This window comes from Oncorhynchus gorbuscha, linkage group LG04 (assembly GCF_021184085.1).
Source record: "Oncorhynchus gorbuscha isolate QuinsamMale2020 ecotype Even-year linkage group LG04, OgorEven_v1.0, whole genome shotgun sequence".
NCBI lineage: Eukaryota > Metazoa > Chordata > Actinopteri > Salmoniformes > Salmonidae > Oncorhynchus > Oncorhynchus gorbuscha.
The window spans coordinates 78,560,485-78,577,984 of record NC_060176.1 but is presented as its reverse complement, the minus strand read 5'-3'; the positions used below and the strand labels follow the sequence as shown (position 1 = coordinate 78,577,984).

General features: G+C 47.7%; 1 pseudogene; it reads left to right on the top strand.

Annotated features, from left to right (window-relative positions):
- The window catches only part of LOC124034686, a 127,640-nt pseudogene that overhangs the window by 33,443 nt on the left and 76,697 nt on the right, over positions 1-17,500 (top strand).

Genomic DNA, 17,500 nt, shown 5'->3' with positions numbered 1-17,500 from the left:
AAATGAATGAAGACATTTCAAATGTCATATATGTCTATATACAGTGTTGTAACGATGTGCAAATAGTTAAAGTACAAAAGGAGACATAAATAGGCATAAATATGGGTTGTATTTACAGTGGTGTTTGTTCTTCACTGGTTGCCCGTATCTTGTAGCAACAGGTCACAAATCTTGCTTCTGTGATGATGTCACACTGTGGTATTTTACCCAGTAGATATGGGAGTTCATCAAAATTGGGTTTGTTTTTCGAATTCTTTGTGGATCTGTGTAATCTGAGGGAAATATGTATCTCTAATATGGTCATACATTGGGCAGGAGGTTAGGAAGTGCAGCTCAGTTTCCACCTCATTTTGTGGGCAGTGAGCACATAGCCTGTCTTCTCTTGAGAGTCAGTTCTCTCTACAGCAGCCTTTCTCAATAGCAAGGCTATGCTCACTGAGTATGTACATTGTCAAAGCTTGCCTTAAGTTTGGGTCAGTAATCATTTTGGGGGGTTTCTTATGATTTGGTTGGGTCTTATTGTGCTGCTGTCCTAGGGCTCTGTGGGGTCTGTTTGGTACGTTTTTCTGCCACTGTGTACTCTCTGTTTAGGCCCAAATAACATTCTAGTTTGCTCTATTTTTTTTGTTAATTCTTTCCAATGTGTCAAGTAATTGTCTTTTTGTTTTCTCGTGATTTGATTGGGTCTAATTGTGTTTCTGTCCTGGGGCTCTGTGGGGTGTTTGTGTTTGTGAACAGAGCCCCAGGACCAGCTTGTTTAGGGGAATCTTCTCCAGGTTCATCTCTCTGTAGGTGATGGCTTTGTTGTGGAAGGTTTGTGAATATCTTCCTTTTAGGTGGTTGTAGAATTTAACGGCTCTTTATTGGATTTTGATAATTAGTGGGTATCGGCCTAATTCTGCTCTGCGTGCATTATTTGGTGTTTTACGTTGTACACAGAGGACATTTTTTGCAGAATTTTTGTATACAGAGTCTCAATTTGGTGTTTGTCCAATTTAGTGAATTCTTGTTTTGGTGAGCAGACCAGGCAATAACCAATTCAAGTATTTTTAGCCAACTCCTAATTGGTATGCTGAATTTTATGTTCCTTTTAATGGCATAGAAGGCCTTGCCTCTCAGCTCGTTCACAGCTTTGTGGAAGTTAACAGTGGCGCTGATGTTTAGGCAGAGGTATGTATAGTTTTTTGTGTGCTCTAGGGCAACGGCGTCTAGATGGAATTTGTATTTGTGGTCCTGGTGACTGGACCTGTTTTTGGAGCATCATTATTATTGTCTTACTGAGATTTACTGTCAGGGCCCAGGTCTGTCAGGGCCCAGGTCTGTCAGGGCCCAGGTCTGACAGGGCCCAGGTCTGACAGGGCCCAGGTCTGACAGGGCCCAGGTCTGTCAGGGCCCAGGTCTGACAGGGCCCAGGTCTGTCAGGGCCCAGGTCTGTCAGGGCCCAGGTCTGACAGGGCCCAGGTCTGTCAGGGCCCAGGTCTGACAGTATCTGTGCAGAAGATCTAGGTGCTGCTGCAGCTCCTCCTTGGTTGGTGACAGAAGCACCAGATCATCAGCAAATAATAGACATTTGACTTCTAGTAGGGTGAGGCCGGGTGCTGCAGACTGTTCCAGTGCCCTCACCAATTCGTGATACAGTTGAAGTCAGAAGTTTACATGCACTTAGGTTGGGGTCATTAAAACTCATTTTTAAAAATCACTCCACAAATGTCTTGTTAACAAACTATAGTTTTGGCAAGTCGGTTAGGACATCTACTTTGTACATGAAACAAGTAATTTTTCTAAATATTGTTTACAGACAGATTATTTCACTTATATCCCAATTCCACAATTCACTTGTATCACAATTCCAGTGGGTCAGAAGTTTACATACACTAAGTTGACTGCCTTTAAACAGCTTCGAAAATTCCAGAAAATTATGTCATGGCTTTAGAAGCTTCTGATAATTGACATCATTTGAGTGGTGTACCTGTGGATGTATTTCAAGGCCTACCTTCAAACTCAGCGCCTCTTTGTTTGACATCATGGGAAAATCAAAAGAAATCAGCCAAGACCTCAGTAAAGAATTTGTAGACCTCCACAAGTCTGGTTACTTCCTTGGGAGCAATTTCCAAATGCCTGAAGTTTCCACATTCATCTGTACAAACAATAGTACGCAAGTATAAACACCATGGGATCACGCAGCCGTCATACCACTCAGGAAGGAGACGTGTTCTGTCTCCTAGAGATGAAAATACTTTGGTGCGAAAAGTGCAAATCAATCCCAGAACAACAGCAAAGGACATTGTGAAGATGCTGGAGGAAACAGGTACAAAAGTATCTATATTCACAGTGAAACAAGTCCTATATCGACATAACCTGAAAGGCCGCTCTATCCCTGTCACATTCTGAGAAGAAGTTCCTCTCCTAACCTCTATCCCTGTCACATTCTGAGAAGAAGTTCCTCTCCTAACCTCTATCCCTGTCACATTCTGAGAAGAAGTTCCTCTCCTAACCTCTATCCCTGTCACATTCTGAGAAGAAGTTCCTCTCCTAAACTCTATCCCTGGTTCAAGTGGTGCATGGCTCCCGAGTGGCACAGCGGTCTAAAGCACTGCATTTCAGTGCAACAGGCAACACTACAGTCCCTGGTTTGAATCCAGGCTGTATCACATCTGGCCGTGATTGGGAGTCCCATGGGCGGCTCACAATTGGGCCAGCATCGTCCCGGGCTCGTCCGTTATTGTAAATAACAATTTGTTCTTATTAACTGACTTGCCTCGTAAAATAAAAATTAAACCAATCCCTGTCACATTCTTTGAATAAGTTCCTCTCCTAACCTTGCTTCTCTTGATGGTTTACATGTCATGTTTTGTCATATATTGTCATGTCTTGTCCTTGTGCTTCCCTTCTATTCGTTTCCCTCTGCTGGTCTTATTAGGTTCTTTCCCTCTTTCTATCCCTCTCTCTCCCCCTCCCTCTCTCCCTCTCTCACTCTCTCTCTCTATCGTTCCGTTCCTGCTCCCAGCTGTTCCTCATTCTCCTAACTACCTCATTTACTCTTTCACACCTGTCCCCTATTTTGCCCTCTGATTAGAGTCCCTATTTCTCCCTCTGTTTTCTGCTTCTGTCCTTGTCGGATCCTTGTTTGATGTTTGCTGTTCTGTGTCCTTGTTCCGCCCTGTCGTGTTTTTGCCTTCTTCAGATGCTGCGTGTGAGCAGGTGTCTATGTCAGCTACGGCCTGTGCCTTCCCGAAGCGACCTGCAGTCTGTGGTCGCGTCTCCAGTCGTTCCTCTCTACTGACGAGAGGATTTCAGTTTTCCTGTTTTGTATTTACCTAAGATAATATCCAGGAGTATCGTTTTTGTTTAAGACTGGAATAAAGACTCTGTTTCACCAGCATAACAGAAGGATCCGACCAAGAATGGACCCAGCGACTACGGATTCTCTCTACTCTGCTGTCGAGTTCCAGGGAGCGATGATCGGCAGACACGAGCAGGAATTGTCTGCTGCTCGTCATGCCGTTGAGACCCTGGCCGCTCAGGTCTCCGACCTCTCAGGACAGTTTCAGAGTCTTCGTCTCGTACCACCAGCTACTTCCTGGTCTTCCGAGTCTCCGGAACCTAGGGTTAATAACCCACCATGTTACTCTGGGCAGCCCACTGAGTGCCGCTCCTTTCTCACCCAGTGTGATATTGTGTTCTCTCTCCAGCCCAACACATACTCAAGAGAGAGAGCTCGGATCGCCTACGTCATATCACTCCTTACTGGACGGGCTCGGGAGTGGGGCACAGCTATCTGGGAGGCAAGGGCTGAGTGTACTAACGAGTATCAGAACTTTAAAGAGGAGATGATACGGGTTTTTGATCGTTCTGTTTTTGGGAAAGAAGCTTCCTGGTCCCTGTCTTCCCTATGTCAAGGTAATCGATCCATAACGGATTACTCTATAGAGTTTCGCACTCTTGCTGCCTCCAGTAACTGGAACGAGCAGGCGTTGCTCACTCGTTTCCTGGAGGGACTCCACGCTAAGGTTAAGGATGAGATTCTCTCCCGGGAGGTTCCATCCAGCGTGGATTCTTTGATTGAACTCGCTATTCGCATTGAACGACGGGTAGATCTTCGTCACCGAGCTCATGGAAGAGAGCTCGCGTTAATTGTGTCCCCCCTCTCCCCGACACTACCATCTTTACCCACTGACTCAGGTGTTGAGCCCATGCAGCTGGGGGGTATTCGCATCTCGACTAAGGAGAGGGAACGGAGAATCACCAACCGCCTCTGTCTCTATTGCGGTTCCGCTGGTCATTTTGTCATTTCATGTCCAGTTAAAGGCCAGAGCTCATCAGTAAGCGGAGGGCGACTGATAAGCGCTACTACTCTGTCCTCTCCGTCAAGTACCTGTACTACCTTGCCGGTCCATCTACGCTGGACCGGATCGGCAGCTTCCTGCAGTGCATTAATAGACTCTGGGGCGGAGGGCTGTTTTATGGACGAAGCCTGGGCTCGGGAACATGACATTCCTCTCAGACAGTTAGGGGAGCCCACGGTCATGTTCGCCTTGGATGGTAGTCCTCTCCCCAGTATATTATGTGAAACACTACCTTTAACCCTCACAGTATCTGGTAACCATAGTGAGACCATTTCTTTTTTGATTTTTCATTCACCTTTTACACCTGTTGTTTTGGGTCATCCCTGGCTAGTGTGTCATAATCCTTCTTTTGATTGGTCTAGTAATTATATCCTTTCCTGGAACGTTTCTTGTCATGTGAAATGTTTAATGTCTGCTATTCCTCCTGTTTCTTCTGCTCCCTCTTCACAGGAGGAACCTGGTGATTTGACAGGAGGGCCGGAGGAATATCATGATCTGCGCACGGTCTTCAGTCGGTCTAGAGCACATATGTCAGAGTCAAGGCCCGCGGGCCACATCCGGCCCGCGAGAAGGTTTTTTACGGCCCCTGGGATGATCTTGATTTATTATTAGAACCGGCCCGCAGACCGCAGCAAGCCGGCAGCCCGCACCGAGCAGTAGGCTGCTTCATTTCAATATTTATTGGCACAGCAGTTGTCAGCATCACAGTAAAATTAACTTTCAGATACCCATCAAAAATGGCAAAACGGAAGGTGGACACTGAGAACCGGGGGTTTCAAACAAGGTGGGAGTCGGAGTATTTGTTCACGGAGGTAGCTGGAAAACCTGTGTGTCTTCTGTGTGGAGAAAGTGTGGCGGTACTGAAAGAGTATAATCTGAGACGACATTATGAAACGAAACACGCGGACAAAAACAAGAATATGGACATGGAACAAAGGCTACAAAAGGCAGAGGAATTAAAACGAGGCCTCAAATCTCGACAGGCTCTGTTCAAAAAAGCCAAATCACAAGGCCAGGCTGCTGTCAAGGCCAGTTTTATTTTGGCAGAAGAGATCGCTAAATCAGCCCGGCCATTTACGGAGGGGGATTTCATCAAAAACTGCATGATTAAAGTTTGTGACGAAGTTTGCCCAGAAAAAGGCAACTCTTTTTAAATGTGAGTCTGAGCAGAAACACCATTGCCGAGAGAGTAGACCAGTTGTCCATCAATCTAAAAGAGCAGCTTGTAAAAAGGGAAAAGATTTCATTGCATATTCCTTGGCTGTGGATGAGAGCACCGACATTTCTGACATTGCCCAGTTGTCAATTTTCATCCGCGGAGTGGACTCCAGCCTAAGCGTGACAGAGGAGTTTTTGGCTTTACGTCCTATGCATGGCACAACTACGGGGCATGATTTGTATGAAGAGGTGTCAAGATGTGTAAATGAGATGGAGCTGCCTTGGGAAAAACTCGTGGGTTTGACAACCGACGGAGCACCTGCGATGTGTGGACACAGGAGAGGACTGGTGACGAAGATACGGGAAAAGATGCAAGAGGAAAACACGACAGGTGAGCTGACAGCTTATCATTGTATCATACACCAGGAAGCGTTGTGCGGTAAAGCCTTGAAAATGGAGCATGTAATGAGCATCATCACGCGCACAGTTAACTTTATCAGAGCCAAAGGTTTGAATCACCGCCAGTTCAAGGCATTTCTGACGGAGTTAGAAACGGAGCATGGTGATTTGCCTTATCACACAGAGGTGCGATGGCTAAGCCAGGGAAAGGTGCTTCAAAGATGTTTCGAGCTTCGTGAGGAGATTTGTCTGTTCTTGGACAGCAAAGGGAAAGACACAACACAACTGCCAGACCATGAAAGAGAAGCTCTCTACCAGTGCGTTCCCGAGCGCACAGTTGGCTGATAAAATAGGTATGCTTGCCGCTGACTTTCGACGCCGATTTGCTGACTTTGAAGCACAAAAAAGCAGGTTGGAACTGCTCGGTAACCCATTTGCTGTTGACGTGGAAAGCTCACCACCAAACCTCCAAATGGAGTTGATTGACCTCCAATGCAATGATGCACTGAGGGCAAAATATTAGGCAGTGGGTGCTGCGGAGTTCGCCCGTTTCCTCCCCGACACAATGCCCCAGCTGCGCATCCAGGCTGCTCAAACGTTGTCTATGTTTGGCAGCATATACCTGTGTGAACAACTGTTTTCTTTGATGAACTTGAACAAAACATCACACAGAAGTCGACTTACTGCTGAACACCTCCACTCAATTCTGAGGATTTCCTCAGCTCAGAGCCTTACCCCGAACATTGATGAACTTGTGGAAAAGATGGGACACCACCAAGTATCACCCTCAACCTCAAACAAGTGAACATTACTGTGCAATCACATATTTAGAGTTTTTACTCAGTTCAAGTTTAAAAGTTAAAGTTTAATATTTGTTTTCACTGCATGTTACTTCTCCTTAAACAAAGTGTTGTTTTTGATTAATAGATTTTTGCACTTTATTTTATTGTATTTCAATCCAATTATATTTTTAAAATATTTCAGTTGAGTGGATGATAGAAAATTGCTATTATTGTTTTTTTCTTTGAAGTAAATTTAGCCCACTTTTGCTAAAATAGAAAATATAGGCTACTGATGGTGCCTTGAATACCGGTTTCTTTCATTTAATGTTCATGTTATGGGGATTTTTATATAAAGGAAATGTGTCTTTTGTGTCTGTTGAAAATTAAAGATTACTGACAGAGCCATAAGAAAATATTGCTTTATTTATCTGATCATATTGGAATATATTTGTTAGGTTTTCAGTAGGTTCAATTAGGTTCACTAGACTATATGCGTCATTTAAAAAATTTTCAATGGACATTCGAACAGTCCGGCCCTCGGCTTGTAGCTAAATTTTTTATTTGGCCCTCCGTCCATTTGACTTTGACACCCCTGGTCTAGAGCCACCTCCCTTCCTCCTCACCGGTCGTATGATTGTTGTACTGATCTCCTCAAGAAGCGTTTTGCATCCGCTCCTATCCTTGTCGCACCTGACGTCACTAAACAGTTCATTGTCGAGGTAGACGCGTCGGGGGTGGGCGTGGGAGCCATTCTGTCCCAGCGCTCCCATACTGACGATGGGGTCCACCCTTGCGCGTATTTTTCTCATCGCCTGTCGCCGTCGGAACGTAACTATGATGTGGCTAACCGCGAACTGCTCGCCATCCGTTTAGCCCTAGGCGAATGGCGATAGTGGTTGGAGGGGGCGACCGTTCCTTTTGTCGTTTGGACTGACCAAAAGAACCTTGAGTACATCCGTTCTGCCAAACGACTCAATGCGCGTCAAGCTCGTTGGGCGTTGTTTTTCGCTCGTTTCGAGTTCGTGATTTCTTATCGCCCGGGTACTAAGAACACCAAGCCTGATGCTTTATTCCGTCTCTTCAGTTCTTCTGTAGCGTCTACCGACCCCGAGGGGATTCTCCCTGAGGGGCGTGTTGTCGGGTTGAATGTCTGGGGAATTGAGAGACAGGTCAAGCAAGCACTCATTCACACTCCGTCGCCGCGCGCTTGTTCTAGTAACCTTCTTTTCGTTCCTGTCTCTACTCGTCTGGCTGTTCTTCAGTGGGCTCACTCTGCCAAGTTAGCTGGCCACCCCGGCGTTCGGGGTACGCTTGCTTCTATTCGCCAGTGGTTTTGGTGGCCTACTCAGGAGCGTGACACGCGCCGTTTCGTGGCTGCTTGTTCGGACTGCGCGCAGAATAAGTCCGGTAACTTTTTTTCTGCTTCTGCTCCTGGCCTTGCTGGGTCTCAGTCTGTCCCCTGCCACCGCATCTCTCCTGGTCCTGCTCCTGCACTTGCTGTGTCTCAGTCTGTCCACAGCCACCGCCTCTCTCCTGTTCCTGGTCTTAGCCTTGCTGTGTCTCAGTCTGTCCCTAGTTGTTACTCTCCTGGCCTGTTTGGTCCTGATTGCTCTAACGCTTACAGTTCTCCACCCGTGTCTCATTTTTATAAGAGTAATAGCCCTAGATTCCCTCTTCATCGTCTCCCGTTACGGTCCTGAGGAGAGGAGTTGGGTTCTTTCTCGGGACGTGCTGGACCGTTTGTTGATCAATGATTTCCTCTGTTGCCGCCAGGGTTCCTCCTCGAGTGCGCCAGGAGGCGCTCGGTGAGTGGGGGGGTACTGTCATGTTTTGTCATATATTGTCATGTCTTGTCCTTGTGCTTCCCTTCTATTCGTTTCCCTCTGCTGGTCTTATTAGTTTCTTTCCCTCTTTCTATCCCTCTCTCTCCCCCTCCCTCTCTCCCTCTCTCGCTCTCTCTCTCTATCGTTCCGTTCCTGCTCCCAGCTGTTCCTCATTCTCCTAACTACCTCATTTACTCTTTCACACCTGTCCCCTATTTTGCCCTCTGATTAGAGTCCCTATTTCTCCCTCTGTTTTCCGCTTCTGTCCTTGTCGGATCCTTGTTTGATGTTTGCTGTTCTGTGTCCTTGTTCCGCCCTGTCGTGTTTTTGCCTTCTTCAGATGCTGCGTGTGAGCAGGTATCTGTATCAGCTACGGCCTGCGCCTTCCCGAAGCGACCTGCAGTCTGTGGTCGCGTCTCCAGTCGTTCCTCTCTACTGACGAGAGGATTTCAGTTTTCCTGTTTTGTATTTACCTAAGATAATATCCAGGAGTATCGTTTTTGTTTAAGACTGGAATAAAGACTCTGTTTCTGTTAAGTCGCTTTTGGGTCCTCATTCACCAGCATAACATTACAGTGACTCACATATTTTGTAACATTCCAGTCCCAACCAAACAAACAATAGACGGTTGAGTTCCCTGATGTGTGTTCATACCTCAGCCTACGGTTCTGTGTGCACCTCGACTCTGCTCTGCTCTGCACCACCCACCATCCCTGACACATACTGCACCTGACTAAACACATTTCTCACTTTCTCTTTTTGTGTGTCTCTCTCTCTTTCTTGCTCCCTACCTCTCTACCTCTCTACCTCTCTCTCTCTCTCTCACGCTCTCTCTCTTGCTCCCTACCTCTCTACCTCTCTCTCTACCTCTCTCTACCTCTCTATCTCTCGCTCTACCTCTCTCTCTCTCTACCTCTCTCTACCTCTCTCTTTCTTGCTCCCTACCTCTCTCTCTACCTCTCTCTCTCTCTCTCTTGCTCCCTACCTCTCTATCTCTCTCTCTCTCTCTCTCTACCTCTCTCTACCTCTCTCTTTCTTGCTCCCTACCACTCTATTTCTCTCTCTACCTCTCTCTCTACCTCTCTCTCTCCCTACCTCCCTCTCTCTCTCTGTTTCCCTTTCTATCTCTTTCTCTCTATCCCTACCTCTCACTCTCTGTCTCTCCCTCTCCGTACCTCTCCCTCTCTCCACACCTCTCTCTCCCTACCTCTCTGTCTCGCCCTACATCCCTCTCTCTCTCTCTCTCTCTCCCTCTCTCTCTCCCTACCTCTCTCTGTCTCGCCCTACATCCCTCTCTCTCTCTCTCTCTCTCTCTCCCTCTCTCTCCCTACCTCTCTCTCTCCCCCGCCCTACATCTCTCTCTCTCTCCTTCCTATCTATTTTTCTGTCTTTCTCTGTATGTCTCCCCCCTTACACTCCTACAGAAGAGCCACGTTTATAAGAAAACCCTGCAGGCTCTGATCTACCCCATCTCCTGCACCACGCCCCATTCCTTCCAGGTGTGGACTGCCTCCACACCCACCTACTGCTATGAGTGTGAGGGGCTGCTGTGGGGCATCGCCCGCCAGGGCATGAGGTGTGCTGAGTGTGGGGTCAAAGTTCACGAGAAGTGCCAGGAGCTGCTCAACGCTGACTGTCTGCAGAGTGAGTAGAGGAGGAAGGAGGGAAGGAAGGGTAGAGGGGAAGATGAGGGGGAGGTTGGGGATGAAAAGCTGAGGCTGTTCAATTTTTCTGTAACTCTCCTCCCCCTCTCCTCCCCCTCTCCTCTCCTCCCTTCTCTCCTCCCCCTCTCCTCTCTTCCCCCTCTCTGTCCCTCTCTACTCCCTTCTCTCCTCCCCCTCTCCTCCCCTCTTTCCACTCCCCTCTCCATCCCCTCTCCGTCCCTCTCTCCTCCCTTCTCTCCTCCCCCTCTCCATCCCTCTCTCCTCCCTTCTCTCCTCCCCCTCTCCTCCCTTCTCTCCTCCCCCTCTCCATCCCCCTCTCCTCCCTTCTCTCCTCCCCCTCTCCTCCCTTCTCTCCTCCCCCTCTCTGTCCCTCTCTCCTCCCTTCTCTCCTCCCCCTCTCCTCCCTTCTCTCCTCCCCCTCTCCGTCCCTCTCTCCTCCCTTCTCTCCTCCCCTTCTCTTCCCCCTCTCTTCCCCCTCTCCGTCCCTCTCTCCTCCCTTCTCTCCTCCCCCTCTCTTCCCCACTCTCCTCCCCCTCTCCGTCCCTCTCTCCTCCCTTCTCTCCTCCCCCTCTCCTCCCATCACACCTTCCCTTTATCCAGGGGCGGCTGAGAAGAGCTCTAAGACAGGAGCAGAGGACCGGACCCAGCACATCATCACAGCCATGAAGGACAGGATGAAGATCAGGGAGAGGAACAAGCCGGAGATCTTTGAAGAGATCAGGGCTGTGTTCGCCGTCACTAAGCTGCTCCATGCTCAGCAGATGAAGACTATTAAACAGAACGTGTTAGATGGAACTTCCAAGTGGTCTGCCAAGATCACCATCACCGGTACGTACTGTACCGAACCACAAAGTACCGCACTGCAACTACAGCACCCCACCTCACCATCCCACCGCACTGCACCACAACAACCCACCACAACAACCCACAGTACCCCACCACACCTCCACAACATTACCCCACCATACCGCCCCACAGTACCCCACCACACCTCCACAACATTACCCCACCACACCGCTACAGCATCACCCCACCACATTATCACACATTACCCCACAACACCTCCACAACAGTACCCCACCACATTACCCCACATTACCCCACCACACCATCCCCACATTACCCCACCACACCATCTCCACAACATTGCCCCTTAACACCAGACCCACATTACCCCACCACACCTCCACATTACCCCACCACACCAGCCCCACATTACCCCACCACACCAGCCCCACATGATCCCACATTAACCCACAACACCTCCACAACATTAACCCATCACACCAGCCCCACATTACCGCACCACATCTCCCCACATTACCCCACAACACCATCTCCACATTACCCCAGCACCCACCCCCAGCCACATCTCCCCATTTCCCCACATTACCCCAGCACACCACCCCACATTACCCCACAACACCATACCCACATTACCCCATCACACCATCCCCACATTACCCCCACCACACCTCCACAACAGTACCCCACCACACCTCCACAACAGTACCCCACCACACCTCCACAACATTACCCCACCACTTTACCCCACATTACCCCACCACACCATCCCCACATTACCCCATCACACCTCCCCACATTAGCCCACAACACCTCCACAACATTGCCCCTTAACACCAGACCCACATTACCCCACCACACCACCCCCACATTACCCCACAACACCTCCCCACATTACCCCATCACACCATCCCCACATTACCCCACCACACCATCCCCACATTACCCCACCACACCATCCCCACATTGCATTTACCCCACCACACCATCCCCACATTACCCCACCACACCATCATCCCCACCATCATCCCCACATTACCCACCACATCATCCCCACATTACCCACCACACCGCCCCTCAGCACCACTGGAATCAAACCAAGGTCTGTAGTGACGCCTTTAGCACTGAGATACATTGCATTAGACCGCTGCGCCACTCGGGAGCCCAAAAATTACAAGATCTAACTTTTTGGAAATATCCTGCTGGGTGTGAGTGTATCTCATTTTATTCACGCTGTTGAAGTTGACAAGACACTATAGTACCTGTGTACCTTTGCAGAAGGTGAGGAGAAGTCTTTGAATAGATATTTGAAAAGATATGACACTATTATTACACAGCACTTTTAAACCATGTTTCAAAATGACTAGGTGATTTTAACACGTTCTCCTCGCTGTAGTGCCTGGATTGGTCAGACAGCCACAGTAACAACCAGCTGTCTGATACACATCTGGTAACCCTCATGTCCTAGATGGTTATGTTGAGTTGCAGGGAAGTTACCGAGGTGAAACAGCCTGCCACACACACACACACACACACACACACACACACACACACACACACACACACACACACACACACACACACACACACACACACACACACACACACACACACACACACACACACACACACACACACAGACACACAGACAGACAGACAGACAGACAGACAGACAGACAGACAGACAGACAGACAGACAGACAGACAGACAGACAGACAGACAGACAGACAGACAGACAGACAGACAGACACACACACAGACAGACACAGGCAGGCAGGCACAGGCAGGCAGGCAGGCACAGACACACAGACAGACAGACAGACAGACAGACAGACAGACAGACAGACAGACAGACAGACAGACAGACAGACAGACAGACAGACAGACAGACAGACAGACAGACAGACAGACAGACAGACAGACATGGTCACAGTAAGTGTGTGTGACTAATAACTAATGACTAATAACATGTGTGTGTGTGTGTGTGTGTTAGTTGTCAGTGCTCAGGGTCTCCAGGCTAAAGACAGGACTGGCTCCAGTGACCCCTACGTGACCATTCAGGTGGGGAAGACCAAGAAGAGAACTAAGACCATCTACGGAAACCTCAACCCTGTCTGGGAGGAGACGTTCAACTTGTAAGACTTTTCCTTCTTCCTTCTCCTCTTCTTTACCCTCTCTTCTCGCCCTCTCCTTCTTCCTCCTCCTCTTCTTTACCCTCTCTTCTCTTCTCGCCCTCTCCTTCCTCCTCCTCCTCTTCTTTACCCTCTCTTCTTGCCCTCTCCTTCTTCCTCCTCCTCTTCTTTACCCTCTCTTCTCTTCTCGCCCTCTCCTTCTTCTCCTCCTCTTCTTTACCCTCTCTTTTACTCGCCCTCCTCCTTCTTCTTTACCTCCTCTCCTTCTTCCTCTTCTTTAATCCCTCTCTTCTTCTTTACCCTCTTCTCGCCCTCTCCTCTTCTCCTTCTTCTTTACCCTCTCTCCCCTCTCCTTCTTTACCTCTCTTTACCCTTCTTCGCCCTCTCCTTCTTCCTCCTCCTCTTCTTTACCCTCTCTTCTCTTCTCGCCCTCTCCTTCTTCTCCTCCGCTTCTTTACCCTCTCTTCTCGCCCTCTCCTTCTTCCTCCTCCTCTTCTTTACCCTCTCTTCTCTCCCCTCTCCTTCTCCCTAATCCTCTTCATCCTCCTCTTCTTTACCCTCTCTTCTCGCCCTCTCCTTCTTCCTCCTCCACTTCTTTACCCTCTCTTCTCACCCTCTCCTTCTTCTCCTCCTCTTCTTTACCCTCTCTTCTCGCCCTCTCCTTCTTCCTCCTCCACTTCTTTACCCTCTCTTCTCGCCCTCTCCTTCTTCTCCTCCTCTTCTTTACCCTCTCTTCTCTTCTCGCCCTCTCCTTCTTCCTCCTCCTCTTCTTTACCAACTCTTCTCTTCTCGCCCTCTCCTTCTTCTCCTCCTCTTCTTTACCCTCTCTTCTGTTCTCGCCCTCTCCTTCTTCCTAATCCTCTTCCTCCTCCTCTTCTTTACCCTCTCTTCTCGCCCTCTTCTTCTTCTCCTCCTCTTCTTTACCCTCTCTTCTCGCCCTCTTCTTCTTCTCCTCCTCTTCTTTACCCTCTCTTCTCTTCTCGCCCTCTCCTTCTTCTCCTCCTCTTCTTTACCCTCTCTTCTCTTCTCGCCCTCTCCTTCTTCCTAATCCTCTTCCTCCTCCTCTTCTTTACCCTCTCTTCTCGCCTTCTCCTTCTTCCTAATCCTCTTCCTCCTCCTCTTCTTTACCCTCTCTTCTCGCCCTCTCCTTCTTCCTCCTCCTCTTCTTTACCCTCTCTTCTCTTCTCTTCTCGCCCTCTCCTTCTTCTCCTCCTCTTCTTTACCCTCTCTTCTCGCCCTCTCCTTCTTCTCCTCCTCTTCTTTACCCTCTCTTCTCGCCCTCTCCTTCTTCCTAATCCTCTTCTTTACCCTCTCTTCTCTTCTCGCCCTCTCCTTCTTCTCCTCCTCTTCTTTACCCTCTCTTCTCGCCCTCTCCTTCTTCCTCCTCCTCTTCCTCCTCTTCGTCTTCAACCCTTCCCTTCTCCATCCTTTGACTTCACCCTTTGTGCCTACATCTCCCACAATCCTCCTCCTCCTCCTCTTCCTCCCTCCTCCCTTTCTCCTTTTCAGCTTTTTTTTGTTTGTTAAATGTTGAGTCATAAATGTCAAGGTATAAATGGATAAAGACTGAATAATGACATCACCGTATGAACCCCTCCTCCCCAGTGAGTGCCACAACACGTCAGAACGTATCAAGCTGCGTGTTTGGGACGAGGATGATGACATCAAGTCCAGGGTGAAACAGCGTCTGAAGAGGGAGTCTGATGACTTCCTGGGTCAGAGCATCATCGAGGTCAGAACACTCAGCGGAGAGATGGACGTCTGGTACAACCTGGGTATGGAGTCACATACAGGCCTACCTATCTACCTACCTACCTATCTGCCTGCCTACCTATCTACCTACCTACATACCTACCTACCTACCTACCTACCTACCTACCTACCTACCTACCTACCTACCTACCTACCTACCTACCTACCTACCTACCTGCCTACCTACCTACCTACCTACCTACCTACCTACCTACCTACCTACCTACCTACCTACCTACCTACCTACCTACCTACCTACCTACCTACCTACCTGACTGCCTGCCTGCCTGTCTGCCTGCCTTAATACCTACCTACCTATATACCAACCTACCTACATACCTAAATACCTACCTACCTACCTAAATACCTACCTACCTAAATACCTACCTACCTACCTAAATATCTACATACCTACATACGTAAATACCTACCTACCTACCTACCTACCTACCTACCTACCTACCTACCTACCTACCTACCTACCTACCTACCTACCTACCTACCTACCTACCTACCTACATACCTACATACCTAAATACCTACCTACCTACCTACCTACCTACCATACCTACCTACCTACCTACCTACCTACCTACCTACCTAAATACCTACCTACCTACCTAAATACCTACCTACCTACCTACCTACCTACCTACCTACCCTACCTACCTACCTACCTACCCTACCTACCTACCTACCTACCTAAATACCTACCCTACCTAAATAACCTAAATACACCTACCTACCTAAATACCTACCTACCTACCCTATCAACCTACATACCTATCTACCTACCTAAATACTTACCTTACCTACCTACCTACCTACCTACCTAAATACCTACCTACCTACCTACCTACCTAAATACCCTACCTACCTAAATACCTACCTGAACCTACCTACCTACCTACCTACCTATCTACCTACCTAAATACCTACCTACCTACCTACCTACCTACCTACCTACCTACCTACCTACCTACCTACCTAAATACCTACCTACCTACCTAAATAACTACCTACCTACCTAAATACCTAAATACCTACCTACCTACATACCTAAATACCTACCTACCTACATACCTAAATACCTACCTACCTAAATACCTACCTACCTACATACCTAAATACCTACCTACCTACCTAAATACCTACCTACCTACCTAAAATACCTACCTACCTAAACCTAAATACCTACCTACCTAAATACCTACCTACCTACCTACCTAAATAACTACCTACCTACCTACCTACCTACCTAAATACCTACCTACCTACCTACCCTACCTAAATAACCTACCTACCTACCTACCTACCTACCTAAATACCTACCTACCTACATACCTACCTACCTACCTACCTACCTACCTACCTACCAACCTACCTACCTAAATACCTACCTACCTACCAACCTAAATACATACATACCTACCTACCTAAATACCTACCTACCTACATACCTAAATACCTACCTACCTACCTATCAACCTACATTACCTATCTACCTACCTAAATACTTACTTACCTACCTACATACCTACCTAAATACCTACCTACCTACATACCTAAATACCCACCTACCTACCTATCAACCTACATACCTATCTACCTATCTACCTACCTAAATACTTACCTACCTACATACCTACCTACCTAAATACCTACCTACCTACCTAAATAACCTACCTACCTACCTAAATACCTAAATACCTACCTACCTACATACCTAAATACCTACCTACCTACATACCTAAATACCTACCTACCTAAATACCTACCTACCTACATACCTAAATACCTACCTACCTACCTAAATACCTACCTACCTAACTAAATACCTACCTACCTACCAACCTAAATACCTACCTACCTAAATACCTACCTACCTACCCTACCTACCTACCTACCTACCTACCTACCTAAATACCTACCTACCTACATACCTAAATACCTACCTACCTAAATACCTACCTACCAACCTACCTAAATAACTACCTACCTACCTAAATACCTACCTACCTACCTACCTACCTACCTACCTACCTACCTACCTACCTACCTACCTACCTACCTACCTACCTACCTACCTACCTACCTACATACCTAAATACCTACCTACCTACCTACCTAAATACCTACCTACCTACATACCTAAATACCCACCTACCTATACCTAAATACCTACCTACCTACATACCTAAATACCTACCTACCAACCTAAATACCTACATACCTAAATACCTACCTACCTACCTACCTATCAACCTACATACCTATCTACCTATATACCTACCTAAATACTTACTGACCTACCTACCTACCTACCTAAATACCTACCTACCTACCTACCTAAATAACTACCTACCTACCTACCTAAACACCTAAATACCTACCTACCTACATACCTAAATACCTACCTATCTACATACCTACATACCTAAAATACCTACCTACCTACCTAAATACCTACCTACCTACCTACCTAAATACCTAAATACCTACCTACCTACATACCTAAATACCTACCTATCTACATACCTAAATACCTACCTACCTAAATACCTACCTACCTACATACCTAAATACCTACCTACCTACCTAAATACCTACCTACCTACATTATTAAATACCTACCTACC